General features: G+C 53.8%; 1 protein-coding gene across 1 annotated transcript in view; it reads right to left on the reverse strand.

Moving 5' to 3' along the window:
- The window catches only part of intu (inturned planar cell polarity protein), a 191,922-nt gene that overhangs the window by 126,923 nt on the left and 49,734 nt on the right, over positions 1-15,265 (reverse strand). The gene's annotated exons all lie outside the window — the stretch shown is intronic.

A 15,265-nucleotide genomic window follows, 5' to 3' on the forward strand; every position in this document is an offset into this window, starting at 1 on the left:
CGAAGATTCACCAGACTGATACCTGGGATGGCAGGAATGACGTATGAGGAGAGATTGGGTCGATTCGGCTTATATTCGCTGCAGTTTAGAAGAATGAGAGGGGATCTCATTGAAACTTATAAAATTCTAACAGGACTAGACAGACAAGATGCAGGAAGGATGTTCCCGATGGCGGGGGAGTCCAGAACCAGGGGTCACAGTCTAAAGATAAGGGATAAGCCATTTAGGACAGAGATGAGGAGGAATTTCTTCACCCAGAGAGTGGTGAACCTGTGGAATTCTCTACCACAAAAGGCAGTTGAGGCCAATTGATTAAATATATTCAAGGAGTTAGATATATTTCTTAAGGCTAAAGGGATCAAGGGATATGGGGGGAAAGCAGGGACAGGGTACTGAATTTGGATGATCAGCCATGATCTCATTAAAAGGAGGAGCAGGCTCGAGGGGCCAAATGGCCTACTCCTGCTCCTATCTTCTATGTTTCCCTGCCTCTGTACTTGCTTAAAACCTGTTACATCTCTCTCCACAGATGCTGCCTGACAAGTTGAGTATTTCCAGCATTTTCTGTTTTATTACTTAACATCAAGTGTTGGACACAGCAAATGTATAATCCAAAACAATTCGTAGTCTCTTCCTAGCAATCATGATTGATAAGATCTTCAAAAAGGACCATCAGAACAGGATAATAATGAGTGCTATAGGTGGGGGTAGTGGTAGTAATCAAAGGCAAAATATTATTGGAATACACTATTGTACCTTCCCACCTCCAAATTTTTAGTCCTTCACTCCCAGAGGCACCAACTTGTGCTGGACTATGCTTCTATGGGCATTACCCTCCTAGTGTCTTGACAAGTGACCATTCTTGATGTTTGAGCCTAGATAAAGATCGTCAGCAGGCTATTTGACTGTGGAATGTGTAACAGCCAAAATCACACGGATCGTGATCAGGAACCCTGGATGATTTTCCCTTCCCTAACCCATAGGCGAGGAGGCCAATTGCAGTTCCCCGAATGCTGCCCAAGCTGAGGTCGGCTAATTGAGTGCAAACCAGGTCTGTATGACTCAGTTACAAACTAGAAAATGTACATACAAAATAGTGATTGGTTAGTCTCCATTATTGTGTCTTTCATGATGCAGGTTACTTCTCCATTATTATGTCTTTGTTGCATGATACAGGTTACTTCTGTTTAGAGGAGTTGGGGTTAGCAATTAAGAATTATTTATTTAATGTAGAATATTGACATTTCATTTCATTTAGGAATGGTGCATCAAAGCATCTTGTGTAGAATATGGATGACAACCAATATAAACTCATATGTGGATAACATCGTCAACTATTTGTGGAATTGAACAATGGCAGTTGTCTAAGCAAAGGGAGGGGGGGCCTTTCAACATATTGAACATTTGAGGCAGAAATTCCGGTCCCTACGGGTGGGTACGCGCTATGTACTCACCCGTAGGGCCAACGGAAATGCTGGTTTTAGGCATGCACTGCGCATGCGCTGGAAACCGGCATTTCCGATCGGTCAAGAAAGCTCTTGACAGATCCTCCTGCTGCACTGGAGCAGGGCCTCTGCGGGTGGATGTGCGGGTTAGGTTGATTTGGCTATGATAAATTGACCCTTAGTGTTAGGGGATTAAATACGTGGGGTTACGGGGATAGGGTGGGATATGTGTCGGTGCAGGCTCGATGGGCCGAAATGGCCTCTATCTGCACTGTGGGGATTGTGTGTGTGTGTGTGTGTGTGTGTGTGTGTGTGTGTGTGTGTTTTCTGGAGACCCTCCGCCTGCAGAAAACACTTACAAGGCCTGCTTTTACCAGGATAAGAGTTGAATAAAGTAAAAAAAATGCTTCCACTGATTTATCATTTAAAAAATACTTTAAAGAAAGGTAAGTTTATTTTTAGCCCCGTTAAAAACTTTAATTTTTTTTTCAAAAAATAAAATTTTTGTTTAAAATAGTTAATTTAGTCATTTTAAAAAGTGATTTAAAAAAAATTTATTTGAAGTTTTACTATGTTTTGGAGGTGATCTCTATTCATATATTTGACAGGTCTTCCTGTCAAATGTATGAATGGAGATTCCCTTCTCTGATTGGCTCCCCATGGCCCACATGATCCCAGGGACATTGCGAACCGCCTGCGCCTCTGGTATACGTGGGCCCTGTGCACCCGCAGTTTGGGGAGGCCCAGCAACGGAACTCTGTGCCTCCCGGGAGCCCTCCGGTCCAAGCGCAGAGATTTCCAGATCGCAGCCCTCCGCCCGCGGGGGGCCTGCGAACGGAATTTCTGGGCCAATATTGAATCTGTCTTGACTTAAAAATGTGTTCCACGTATTGTTTGATGGAAGAGAAAAACCATGACAAAAAAGCCGAATAAAATTGTACTAAATGTAAATGTACATTTTAGGATTAATGCAAGTTTAACATTAATAAAAGTTACAGTATTTAATTTAAAACACACCCTATTTAGAGAAGGAAAATACCATTCTCTTGGGTTTTCTAAAATGGTAACTAATTAATATTAGTCACAGAAATGAAACGTATACAATATCTGTAAAGAAGTAATTCTATCTCAGATCAATCAAGAGACAAGCCATAACATTAATAGAAGTTCCATATTGTCGAAATATGATCCAACTGCTAACTAGTACCAGCATAAAATTTAATTAAGGCTGATGGCAACATTTCTGCTGGAGCAACACTGGACAATATAAACCCTGCACTATGGATTACATTCATTGTAACTCCAGCTCTCTCGTTATCAGGGCATTCAATCTCCATGACAGTATTACTGATAATCACCAACTAACACATGACAATCGACTTCCCTGTCAAAGAGATTGAATTTTAAATACTCAATTAACCACTAATGAATAAATCAAGAGTTAGTTTGTAATATATGATCTGAAGCCAGTGTGTGATCATATGTCCTTAATGAGTTAAAATATTCCACCCTTGTTCTATCGAAGAATACTTTTCAAAGCCAAATCAGCTATGTCAAAACCAAATCAGCAAATTGAAAAGGAAAATTTAAATTCAACTAGTTGATTTCCTGTGACTTTGCTTACAGACAAAAACAATGGGGTCGATTTTGTCGAACCTGTCGGGAAGAAGGCGGGACTTCCCCTTTCGGGTTTTTGACCCGCCTACTTCGACGTCCGGCCAATCCGCGCGATTTTCCCTCGATTGACCTTGTTGAGCCCGCCCAGCAGGCTCAGCAGGCCAATTAAGGGCCACCCGGCAACAGGTGACGTCACAGACTGAAATTTCATCAGTCAAGATTTCTGACAGATGAAATATCAGTGTTTCACAGCTGTTTGAAGCTGTCAAACACTGACAGTCTGATTTCTAAGATGAGTCCTTCTGCGCAGACTCATTTAGAAATCTCAGCAGCACTAAAAGCTGAAGGCTGTCACTTTTGACAGATTGCAGCCGTTCAGCTTTCAGTTCCGGCTGAGTGCTGCGCTCCCGACGGCCACAGGAAGAAAGGCTATTAAGGTAAGTAAAAGTAAAAGTTCTTTACACACTTTAGACACACCAAACACACTTACCTGTACACTCATGCACCCATCACTCACCTGAGCGCCGACATCGGGACCCCTCCAACTCATTCAACCAGACGGCCCGCTGCTCTAACCTGGCGTGGTTTAGAGCCGTCGGGAAACCCACACGAAACCCCTCAAAATAGGGATTAGGCTAAAAACTGCCTGTTAACTACCTGTTAACAGGCAGTGAATTGGCACTAATCCCTTCCCGCCTGGTTTCGGCGGGTCCCAGTGTGGGGCGGGTACCCGCCGCCCCTGAAACTTATTTGGGGCGGGGTTTTGGGCGGGATGGTGTCGGGACCCCCAAAGTCGGGATTTTCCCCCCCACACGCCCGAAACCCTGCCTGACGGCTCCCCGAAAATCTAGCCCATTAATGTGTCTCTTTCTATAATTCTCCCTGCTGGTGATCTACTCTCTTCATTCTGTTTTTCACTGACCCGTCTCCCTCTTTCTTTTAAGCACTTGCATTTTATCATTGTTGACACTATGCCTCTATCTTCAACTGGTTTTCTTAATCTTTCTCTTCCCTTTTAAGTCTCTGCAACCCTCTGTCTCCTTTCCCTTTTGCACATCTCCCAATCTGTTTGCATACCACTGAAACACATTCCCTCGTCTTCAAATGCCTGTCTGTCTTCCCTCCTAGAGAGACATGTAGCCAGACGGGACAGTGACCCTGAGACAGCTACAAAGTGGATCTTGTCTTTCCCTGGGTATTCAAAAGGGAGTGGTGATCGGGGTGTTGGAGATGTTGCCAGGGAGACGTTTTTTTTAAATTAAGTAGTTTCCTTCTGTACATAGATACTCAATTTGGTAATCTGAGAGAAAGAGAGATCAGCTCTTGGCTTTCACAGTCTCAAAGTTTTTCCACTTTTCCCATGACCAAAAGGGTTGGCGTTCAACTGTCAGATCACAGAAGGATCTAAACCCCAGGCCCCCTGACAGTTGGAAGAGCAAGAATAAACAGTGTGGAAAAAAATGATTAAAGTAGTGTTGGAGGCAGTCAGCTGGGAATGATTATCAGGGAGGCTGGCTGCTAGATTGTACAACAATCTGAGTTAGGTAGTCAGAAAGATGCCAGGTCAGGTTGGTGTTGGGCCAGAGTAGAGGTGAGGTTGGGATTGAGTTAAGCAGGGCTTTAGACTTTGACACATAGCTGTGTTCAGAGGTGAGTAGAGATTTGAGTTGGGCGGAGCTCAGGATGGAGCTATGCAGGATAAAAACTACATAAAAAATGCTGTGTGATTATTTACAAGGGGTCTTCTGCGTCATTGTGCGCATGCACACCGAAGGTTCCAAACGCGGATGTGCCGAGCTCTTCACTCGCTTTCCTCCCTGTGGAGAAGGTCAGGGAGTCGGGGGCGGGGGGAACAGTGGAGCTCGGAGGGGGGAGAGGAGAGGAGCTCAGGGAGGGGGAAGAGAGAGGAGAGGAGCTCAGTGCGGGGGGGGGAGAAGAGAGATGAGAGGAGAGGAGTTCGGTGGGGGGGGGGAAAGAGAGAGGAGAGGAGTTTGGTGGGGGGGGGAGAGAGGAGAGTAGCTCAGTGGGGGGGGAGAGGAGGAGCTCAGTGGGGGGGGAGAGGAGAGCTCAGTGGCGGGGGAAGAGAGGAGCGGAGCTCAGTGGGGGGGAGAGAGGAGAGGAGCTCAGTGCGGGGGGGGGAGAGAGGAGCGGAGCTCAGTGCGGGGGGGGAGAGAGGAGAGGAGCTCAGTGCGGGGGGGGGGGAGAGAGGAGCGGAGCTCAGTGCGGGGGGGGAGAGAGGAGAGGAGCTCAGTGCGGGGGGGGAGAGAGGAGAGGAGCTCAGTGCGGGGGGGAGAGAGGAGAGGAGCTCAGTGCGGGGGCGAGAGAGGAGAGGAGCTCAGTGCGGGGGGGGAGAGGAGCGGAGCTCAGTGCGGGGGGGAGAGAGGAGAGGAGCTCAGTGTGGGGGGGGAGAGGAGAGGAGCTCAGTGTGGGGGGGGAGAGGAGAGGAGCTCAGTGTGGGGGGGGAGAGGAGAGGAGCTCAGTGGGGGGGGGAGAGGAGCGGAGCTCAGTGCGGGGGGGAGAGAGGAGAGGAGCTCAGTGCGGGGGGGGGAGAGGAGCGGAGCTCAGTGCGGGGGGTAGAGAGAGAAGCTCAGTGCGGGGGGGGAGAGAGGAGCGGAGCTCAGTGCGGGGGGGAGAGGAGCGGAGCTCAGTGCGGGGGGGGGAGAGGAGCGGAGCTCAGTGCGGGGGGGGGGGAGAGGAGCGGAGCTCAGTGCGGGGGGGGAGAGGAGCGGAGCTCAGTGCGGGGGGGAGAGAGGAGCGGAGCTCAGTGTGGGGGGGGGAGAGAGGAGAGGAGTTCAGTGCGGGGGGGGGGAGAGAGGAGAGGAGTTCAGTGCGGGGGGGAGAGAGGAGAGGAGCTCAGTGCGGGGGGGGAGAGGAGAGGAGCTCAGTGCGGGGGGGGGGAGAGAGGAGCGGAGCTCAGTGGGGGGGGGAGAGAGGAGCGGAGCTCAGTGTTGAGGGGGGGAGAGGAGAGGAGCTCAGTGGGGGGGGGGGGGAGAGAGGAGCGGAGCTCAGTGTGGGGGGGGAGAGAGGAGTGGAGCTCAGTGCGGGGGGGAGAGAGGAGAGGAGCTCAGTGCGGGGGGGGGGGGGGAGAGGAGCGGAGCTCAGTGCGGGGGGGGGGGGGGGAGAGGAGCGGAGCTCAGTGTGGGGGGGAGAGAGGAGCGGAGCTCAGTGTGGGGGGGGGAGAGGAGCGGAGCTCAGTGGGGGGGGGGAGAGAGGAGTGGAGCTCAGTGTGGGGGGGGAGAGAGGAGTGGAGCTCAGTGCGGGGGGGAGAGAGGAGCGGAGCTCAGTGTTGGGGGGGAGAGAGGAGCGGAGCTCAGTGCGGGGGGGGAGAGGAGCGGAGCTCAGTGGGGGGGGGGGGGGGAGAGAGGGGCGGAGCTCAGTGGGGGGGGGAGAGAGGAGCGGAGCTCAGTGGGGGGGGGAGAGAGGAGTGGAGCTCAGTGGGGGGGGGGAGAGAGGAGTGGAGCTCAGTGTGGGGGGGGGAGAGAGGGGTGGAGCTCAGTGGTGGGGGGGGAGAGAGGAGTGGAGCTCAGTGTTGGGGGGGAGAGAGGAGTGGAGCTCAGTGGGGGGGGGGGGGAGAGAGGAGCGGAGCTCAGTGGGGGGGGGGGGGGGAGAGAGGAGCGGAGCTCAGTGGGGGGGAGGGAGAGGAGAGGAGCTCAGTGGGGGGGGGGGAGAGAGGGGCGGAGCTCAGTGGGGGGGGAGAGAGGAGCGGAGCTCAGTGGGGGGGGGAGAGAGGAGTGGAGCTCAGTGGTGGGGGGGGAGAGAGGAGTGGAGCTCAGTGGGGGGGGGGGGGAGAGAGGAGCGGAGCTCAGTGGGGGGGGAGAGAGGAGCGGAGCTCAGTGGGGGGGGGGGGAGAGAGGAGCGGAGCTCAGTGCGGGGGGGGAGAGGAGAGGAGCTCAGTGGGGGGGGGGAGAGAGGAGCGGAGCTCAGTGTGGGGGGGAGAGAGGAGCGGAGCTCAGTGGGGGGGGGGAGAGAGGAGCGGAGCTCAGTGGGGGGGGAGAGAGGAGCGGAGCTCAGTGGGGGGGGGGGGAGAGAGGAGCGGAGCTCAGTGGGGGGGGGGAGAGGAGAGGAGCTCAGTGGGGGGGGGGAGAGAGGAGCGGAGCTCAGTGTGGGGGGGAGAGAGGAGCGGAGCTCAGTGGGGGGGGGGGGAGAGAGGAGTGGAGCTCAGTGTGGGGGGGAGAGAGGAGCGGAGCTCAGTGCGGGGGGGGAGAGAGGAGCGGAGCTCAGTGGGGGGGGGAGAGAGGAGAGGAGCTCAGTGCGGGGGGGGAGAGGAGCGGAGCTGAGTGGGGGGGGAGAGAGAGAGAGGAGAGGAGCTCAGTGCGGGGGGGGGAGAGAGGAGCGGAGCTCAGTGGGGGGGGGGGGAGAGGAGCGGAGCTCAGTGGGGGGGGGGGGGAAGAGGAGAGGAGCTCAGTGGGGGGGGGAGAGAGGAGCGGAGCTCAGTGGGGGGGGGGGGAGAGGAGCGGAGCTCAGTGCGGGGGGGGGGAGAGGAGAGTAGCTCAGTGGGGGGGGAGAGAGGAGCGGAGCTCAGTGGGGGGGGGGGGAGAGGAGAGGAGCTCAGTGCGGGGGGAGAGAGGAGAGGAGCTCAGTGTGGGGGGGGGAGAGAGGAGAGGAGCTCAGTGCGGGGGGGGAGAGAGGAGAGGAGCTCAGTGCGGGGGGAGAGAGGAGAGGAGCTCAGTGTGGGGGGGGAGAGAGGAGAGGAGCTCAGTGCGGGGGGGGAGAGAGGAGAGGAGCTCAGTGGGGGGGGGGAGAGAGGAGCGGAGCTCAGTGCGGGGGGGGAGAGGAGCAGAGCTCAGTGCGGGGGGGAGAGGAGCGGAGCTCAGTGCGGGGGGGGAGAGGAGCGGAGCTCAGTGCGGGGGGGGAGAGGAGCGGAGCTCAGTGCGGGGGGGGAGAGGAGCGGAGCTCAGTGCGGGGGGGGAGAGAGGAGAGGAGCTCAGTGCGGGGGGGGAGAGGAGCGGAGCTCAGTGTTGGGGGGGAGAGGAGAGGAGCTCAGTGGGGGGGGGAGAGAGAGAGAGGAGAGGAGCTCAGTGCGGGGGGGGGAGAGAGGAGCGGAGCTCAGTGTTGGGGGGGAGAGGAGAGGAGCTCAGTGGGGGGGGGGGAGAGAGGAGAGGAGCGCAGTGGGGGGGGAAAGAGGAGAGGAGCTCAGTGCGGGGGGGGGGGGAAAGAGAGGAGCGGAGCTCATTCGGGGGGGAGAGAGGAGCGGAGCTCAGTGGGGGGGGGGAAAAGAGGAGGGGAGCTCAGTGCGGGGGGGAAAGAGGAGGGGAGCTCAGTGCGGGGGGGAGAGAGGAGCGGAGCTCAGTGTGGGGGGGAGAGATGAGCGGAGCTCAGTGGGGGGGGGGGAGAGAGGAGAGGAGCTCAGTGGGGGGGGGGAAGAGAGGAGCGGAGCTCAGTGGGGGGGGGGGAGAGAGGAGCGGAGCTCAGTGGGGGGGGGAGAGGGGAGAGGAGCTCAGTGGGGGGGGGGGAGAGAGGAGCGGAGCTCAGTGGGGGGGGGGGAGAGGGGAGAGGAGCTCAGTGGGGGAGGGGAGAGAGGAGAGGAGCTCAGTCGGGGGGGAGAGAGGAGCGGAGCTCAGTGGGGGGGGGGGGGAGAGGAGAGGAGTTCAGTGGGGGAGGGGAGAGAGGAGCGGAGCTCAGTGTGGGGGGGGAGAGATGAGCGGAGCTCAGTGGGGGGGGGGGGGGAGAGAGGAGAGGAGCTCAGTGGGGGGGGGAGAGAGGAGCGGAGCTCAGTGGGGGGGGGGAGAGAGGAGAGGAGCTCAGTGGGGGGGGAGAGGAGAGGAGCTCAGTGGGGGGGAAGAGGAGAAGAGCTCAGTGGGGGGGGGAGAGGAGAGGAGCTCAGTGGGGGGCGGAGAGGAGCTCAGTGGGGGGGGAGAGGAGAGCTCAGTGGGGGGGAAGAGGAGAGGAGCTCAGTGGGGGGGGGGGAGAGGAGAGGAGCTCAGTGGGGGGGGAGAGGAGCTCAGTGGGGGGGAAGAGGAGAGGAACTCAGTGGGGGGGGAGAGGAGAGGAGCTCAGTGGGGGGGGGAAGAGGAGAGGAGCTCAGTGGGGGGCGGAGAGGAGAGGAGCTCAGTGGGGGGGGGAAGAGGAGAGGAGCTCAGTGGGGGGGGGGAGAGGAGAGGAGCTCAGTGGGGGGGGAGAGAAGCTCAGTGGGGGGAAAGAGAGGAGAGGAGCTCAGTGGGGGGAAAGAGAGGAGAGGAGCTTGGCTAGGGGGTGGGGGCAGAAGCAGGTCAGGAACTTGGCGGGAGCCTGGATTGCAGATTATGCCCAAAGGGAAGATCTTGGCCATATTGCTTTTTTGGTACTGAGAGAGTAATTCTGATTAAACATCTGTTGTAATTTTTGTTTTATTTTCTATAAATTATAGAAAGCTCTGAAGTGTGGGAATATTGTGGAGGGAAGTCATGGGGTCTGCAAGGACTGGAAAAGTGCTCTTTGGAGCACTGGAAGTGGTCTTGGTCTGGCAGAATTGGGGAATCAGGGTCTGGCAGCTTTGATGGGACCTGGGGTGTCTCCATATTAAAAGGGAGAGAATGGCTGTGTTCTGTTGACTGGGAGGGCACACAGGAGAATGTGAACCAATTTTCCACTGGCCTCTTTTGGAGCTTCAGCCATTTCCCCACAGTGTTTGTGCTACTCACCCTTCCCCTAGCTGGCCCATAGCTCAGCAAGCAGATCCCCCTCTAAGTTTCTGATTTTAGGTCAGTTGAAAGCACTTAACATGCTTTTAGTGTTTGCCAATTGACAACTGACAAAGCCAGTCCCGGCTGATGACTGAGAATAGCTTGGGGAAGTGCATTTTATGTCTCAGTGGGAGGGGATGTTGATTGGCATGGGTGGGATATGCAGAAGGTTCAGGAACAGATAAGAAATTGGTGGCAGCAGGTGAAAAAAAGCCCAACGGGGCTGGGAACTGGGGGGGTGGGGGGCTTGATTCACAGGTTGACAGCAGCACATGCAATAAGCACTTTAAACAGCATGTAAGCTGGAAACATGGTGGGAGTACCAGGAAACGACAGCAGCACCTCTTCATTCTCCCAAAATAGATTCAGTTCAAGTGTGAAGATAAAAGTGCCTATTGACCAAAGTATAGTTTGTACAGGTCTTCATTATAAGGAGGTAAATTATGACATCAGTGTGCAATGCTAATTTGACGCCAACGCTGCCATTTTGAATGCCACGTTCCAGCCAATGCCCTCTCTTAACCTTCCACAGCTGACCACGTGTTCAACAGCATGAAGGACTCCCCACCAGCGCTACCTAAAGGGATCATGAACTACTTATAGGTTAGTTGCTGGATTATTTCTTCTGGCAATTCTACGTGTTTTTGGAGCCTTCCTATTCTTAAATTGCAATAGTACCTTCAAGGAGTGGTCTGGCTGTTGCTGAAGTACTTTTTTGGTGGTTTAAAGGCTTGAGCTAAAACAAGTTGCTTCCAGACATGGGTGGCCTGGTAGGCCTTCCTCCTAGAATTGAGCATGACTGGGAGAATGAAGAGAAGCCACGCAGCGCAGGACAAGCTGCTAGAAGAGGGAGGAGAAGGAGGTGGGGGAAGAAGGGTTCTCAGCAGGAGGCCATATTGGCCCAAGATCTTTAGGGAGAAATTCTCTTCCCTCAACTTCAGTGAGGATCAATGCTTGAGATGTCTTCGGTACACTAACGAGGTTGTGACTGAAATCTGCCAACTGCTGCAGTCACAACTGCAACCTCAAAGTAGCGCAAGGATCACATTGCCTGTGGCTGTCAAGGTGACTGGCTCTTAACTTTTATGCGTCTGGCATCTTTCAGGCTGCTGCTGGAGATATAAGCAACATCTCGCAGTTTGCACTACACTGCTGCATAAGGGAGGTCATTGAGGCTCTCTATACAAAGAGAGACAGCTTTATCTCATTCCCTCTTGACAGAGACAAGCAGGCGGAGCGAGCACAAGGGTTTGCTCGGATTGCTGGCTTCCCATGGTGCAGAGTACCACTGACTGCACGCACAATGCTTTGCGTGCACCTCATGTGAACTCTGGTAATTTTCTTGAACCAAAAGGGATTCCATTCCCTCAATGTGCGGCTGGTGTTCGACCACAGGCAGCGCATCATACAGATGAATGCCCGTTATCCTGGCAGCAGTCATGACTCCTTAATTCTGCGGCAGTCCTCTGTGCCAGCTGCATTTCACCAGGGCAAGTCAAAGGCTGGCTACTGAGTGACAGGGGTTATCCATTCATGACATGCCTCATGACTCCAGTCCATGTGCACAGCAGGCATACAATGGGAGCCATGCTGCCACAAGGAACACTGTAGAACACATCATTGGCGGCCTCAACAATGCTTCCACTGCCTGGACTGCTCTGGCGGAGTCCTGCAGCACTCGGCTGCGTGCGTATCAAGGTTAGTGGTAGTATGCTGAATGCTACACAACCTGGCCATTATGAGGAAACAGACCTTGCCACCACCAATCAGGCGAGAAGCTGAGGAGCACGAGGAAGAGGAAGTGCAACAGGAAGTGGAGCAACAGGAATGGGAACGGTAGCATAGTGGTTATATTACTGGACTAGTAATCCAGAGGACTGGCCTATTGATCCAGAGACGTGAGTTCAAATCCCACCACGGCAGCTGGGGAATTTAAATTCAGTTATTTAAATAAATCTGGAATAAAAAGTTTGTGTCAGTAATGGTGACCATGAAAGTATTGGTAAAAACTTGTACAGGTCTTCATTATAAGGAGGTAAATAGCGGTCGACAGTGCTATCAAGCGGCACTTACTCACCAATAACCTGCTCATCGATGCTCAGTTCGGGTTCCGCCAGGACCATTCAGCTCTAGACCTCATTACAGCCTTGGTCAAACACGGACAAAAGAGCTGAATTCCAGAGGTGAGGCGAGAGTGACTGCCCTTGACATCAAAGCAGCATTTGACCAAGTGTGGCATCAAGGAGCCCTAGTAAAATTCAAGTCAATGGGAATCAAGGGGAAAACTCTCCACTGGCTGCAGTCATACCTAGCACAAAGGAAGATGGTTGTTGGAGGTCAATCATCTTAGCCCCAGGACATCGCTGCAGGAGTTCCTCAGGGCAGTGCCCTAGGCCCAACCAACCATCTTCAGCTGCTTCATCAATGACCTTCCCTTCATCATAAGGTCAGAAGTGAGGATGTTTGCTGATGATTGCACAGTGTTCACAGTGCCATTCACAACTCCTCAGATAATGAAGCGCTGCATGCAGCAAGACCATGGCAACATTCAGGCTTGGGCTGATAAGTGGCAAGTAACATTCGCGCCAGGCAATGACTATCACCAACAAGCGAAAGTCTAACCACCTCCCCATGACATTCAACGGCATTACCATCGCCGAATCCCCCACCTTCAACATCCTGGGGGTCACCATTGACCAGAAACTTAACTGCACTAGCCACATAAATACTGTGGCAACAAGAGCAGGTCAGAGGCTGGGTATTCTGTGGCGAGTGTCTCACCTCCTGACCCCCCAAAGTCTTTCCACCATCTACAAGGCACAAGTCAGGAGTGTGATGGAATACTTTCCACTTGCCTGTATGAGTGCAGCTCCAACAACACTCAAGAAGCTCGACATCCAGGACAAAGCAGCCTGCTTGATTGGCACCCCATCCACCACCTTAAACATTCACTCCCTCCACCACCGCTGCAGTGTGTACCATCTACAAGATGCACTGCAACAACTCACCAAGGTTTCTTTGGCAGCACCTCCCAAACCCGCGACCTCTACCACCTAGAAGGACAGGGGTAGCAGGCGCATGGGAATACCATCACCTGGAAGTTCCCCTCCAAGTTACACATCAACCTGACTTGGAAATATATCGCCGTTCCTTCATCGTCGCTGGGTCAAAATCCTGGAACTCCCTCCCTAACAGCTCTGTGGGGGTATCTTCACCACACTGACTGCAGCGGTTCAAGAAGGCGGCTCACCACCACCTTCTCAAGGGCAATTAGGGATGGTCAATAAATGCTGGCCTTGCCAGCGACACCCACATCCCAGGAACAAATTTTTTTTTAAAAGAGGGAGGGAGGATATAATGCAGACAGACCCTTTCTGCCCAGGCTGTACATAATCAAATAATTCATGAGTGATACCAGTAACCTCAACCACAACTCCCCATTCGCCAACAGTCCCACACTCCTTACATTTCCTTTATCGCTGACCATCACATCGTCCTCCTTCTGACAACACAAAAGTAAAAGTGCTCATTCCAATCCAAATTTATAAATTGTATCAAGACATTATGCACACAAAAATAAACTAACCACCCTTGTGCATTCCCTTAGTGCCTCTTCCATGTGCCTTTGCCTGTCCTAGTGCTCCTATGAGGTGCTTCCCCAGTGGCTACAGCATGGGTGGTGGACGGCTGCTGACCTTCAATTGAGCAGAGTGCAGATGACCTCGAGCAGCTCTGAGCCTAGAATGCCAGGATTCAGACTGCACCATCTCAGCGTGGGCTGTAGCAGTCTGGGCTAGCTGGCTGACGGGCAACAGCAAGGGCAGTAGTGACGTGGCAGGGGTGGGAAGACGAATGCTCTCATCCCGAGAGAGAACAGCAGGTTTGTATTCCACTGAGCCACTGCCACTCCTCCCTGGGCGGCGCCTCAGCAATCCTAGTAATCTGTTGGAGAACCATGTGACTGTGAACTGTGACAGCCTGGAAGCCCCTTTGAACACTGGTATCCAGAACCACGATGGCAGCAGTCTGAGCTTGCATGGCAGCAGTCTGAGCTTCCACTACAGCACTCAGACCTTTGGTGGAAACTGCTTGTGCTGCAATGGAAGCGGAGACATCGGCCATCAGACACTACATAATGGTTGCTTCCACAGGATTGCTGCTGGAGGTAGCCACCCATTCCATGCTGGAAAGGATGGCCTCCAAGCTCTGCACAAAGCCCTGTGCCAAGTTGGTGCTGGATTCCTCCGTGCTCCTTGACATGGAGCGCAGGCTTCCTGGCAGGATTTCCAGTGCCCCAAGCATTTGGGTGTGTATACCCTTCAGCCTTCTTTTGTAGCCTGGTCCATTGAAGTACTCATCCGAGTCCTCTGCAGCAGAACTAATGTGCGACCCAGTTCTCCAGCGAGCTGGCACATGCACTATCCTTTCTCCCCCCGCCCTGCCTCCTGTACACTTGTACCCGGTGTCTCACCACGTGCAGATCCCGCCTCTATACTAGTCTCTAACATACGCGCAGTGTCAGTATCTGAGCTGGTAGCTGCGAGTGTAAGATCGCGTGACTGTGTCTCTTCATCGTTATTGCCTTCTTCCTCTTCTTCCGCTGCCTGGGCAGCTTCCAATTCTTTCGTATCCAAAATGAAAAAAGGGCAAGGGTTGGCTGGGATGTGATGAGGGGAGAGGAGAAAGTAAGAAGTACGTGCTTACACCCTCTGCAGCCTCTCACTTAGAAAAGATTGAGGGATGAGGGAGAAGTGGGATGAGAGAAGAATTAGGTATGCCAATACCCTCATCATCAATCGCTTCAGCGCCGCCAGTGGCCACGGCCTCAGCGATGCCCCTTCCTATGATGGCCAGCACTGTCTACTCCATTAGTTAAAACATGCAGGCGCGCTTGTCCTCATCCAGTTCTTTGCTGCTGATTGCTGTTATGTGCCACCTTCTCCTGCAAGAAAGAGGGAAGTGTGTCAGTGAGTGTCCAGCAATATATTTGGTGATGTGGCTGTCATGGTTGAATAGCTGCCAGTGTGTGTGGACTGTGAGTGTAAGGGCTGCAACAGTGCTAAGTATGTGAGCGTGAGGTAAAGCATATAAATGTTAGGATTGAGTCCTGATTGATAGAGATTGTTGATAGGTGAGTGATGGGGGTGTAGTGAATTGAGCAGTGGATGAGGCTACCGGTACAGTTGTTAGGAGTTTGTTTTGAAGTTGAAGTTACTCACCTTGACAACTCATGTGAGATCATTAAACTTCTTCCTACACTGCATCCATGTTCTTGGATTAACACTCCAGGCATTGACATCCGCCACTACTTCTTCCCACTGCCACCTGAGCATGTGTCTGGAGAGCCTCCTGAGCATGTGTCTGGAGGGCCTCCTGAGCATGTGTCTGGAGGGCCTCCTGAGCATGTGTCTGGAGGGCCTCCTGAGCATGTGTCTGGAGGGCCTCCTGAGCATGTGTCTGGAGGGCCTCCTGAGCATGTGTCTGGAGGGCCTCCTGAGCATGTGTCTGGAGGGCCTCTGAGCATGTGTCTGGAGGGCCTCC

The sequence above is a fragment of the Somniosus microcephalus genome, chromosome 2, assembly GCF_052327205.1.
Source record: "Somniosus microcephalus isolate GS21.2 chromosome 2, FLI_Smic_1.0, whole genome shotgun sequence".
NCBI lineage: Eukaryota > Metazoa > Chordata > Chondrichthyes > Squaliformes > Somniosidae > Somniosus > Somniosus microcephalus.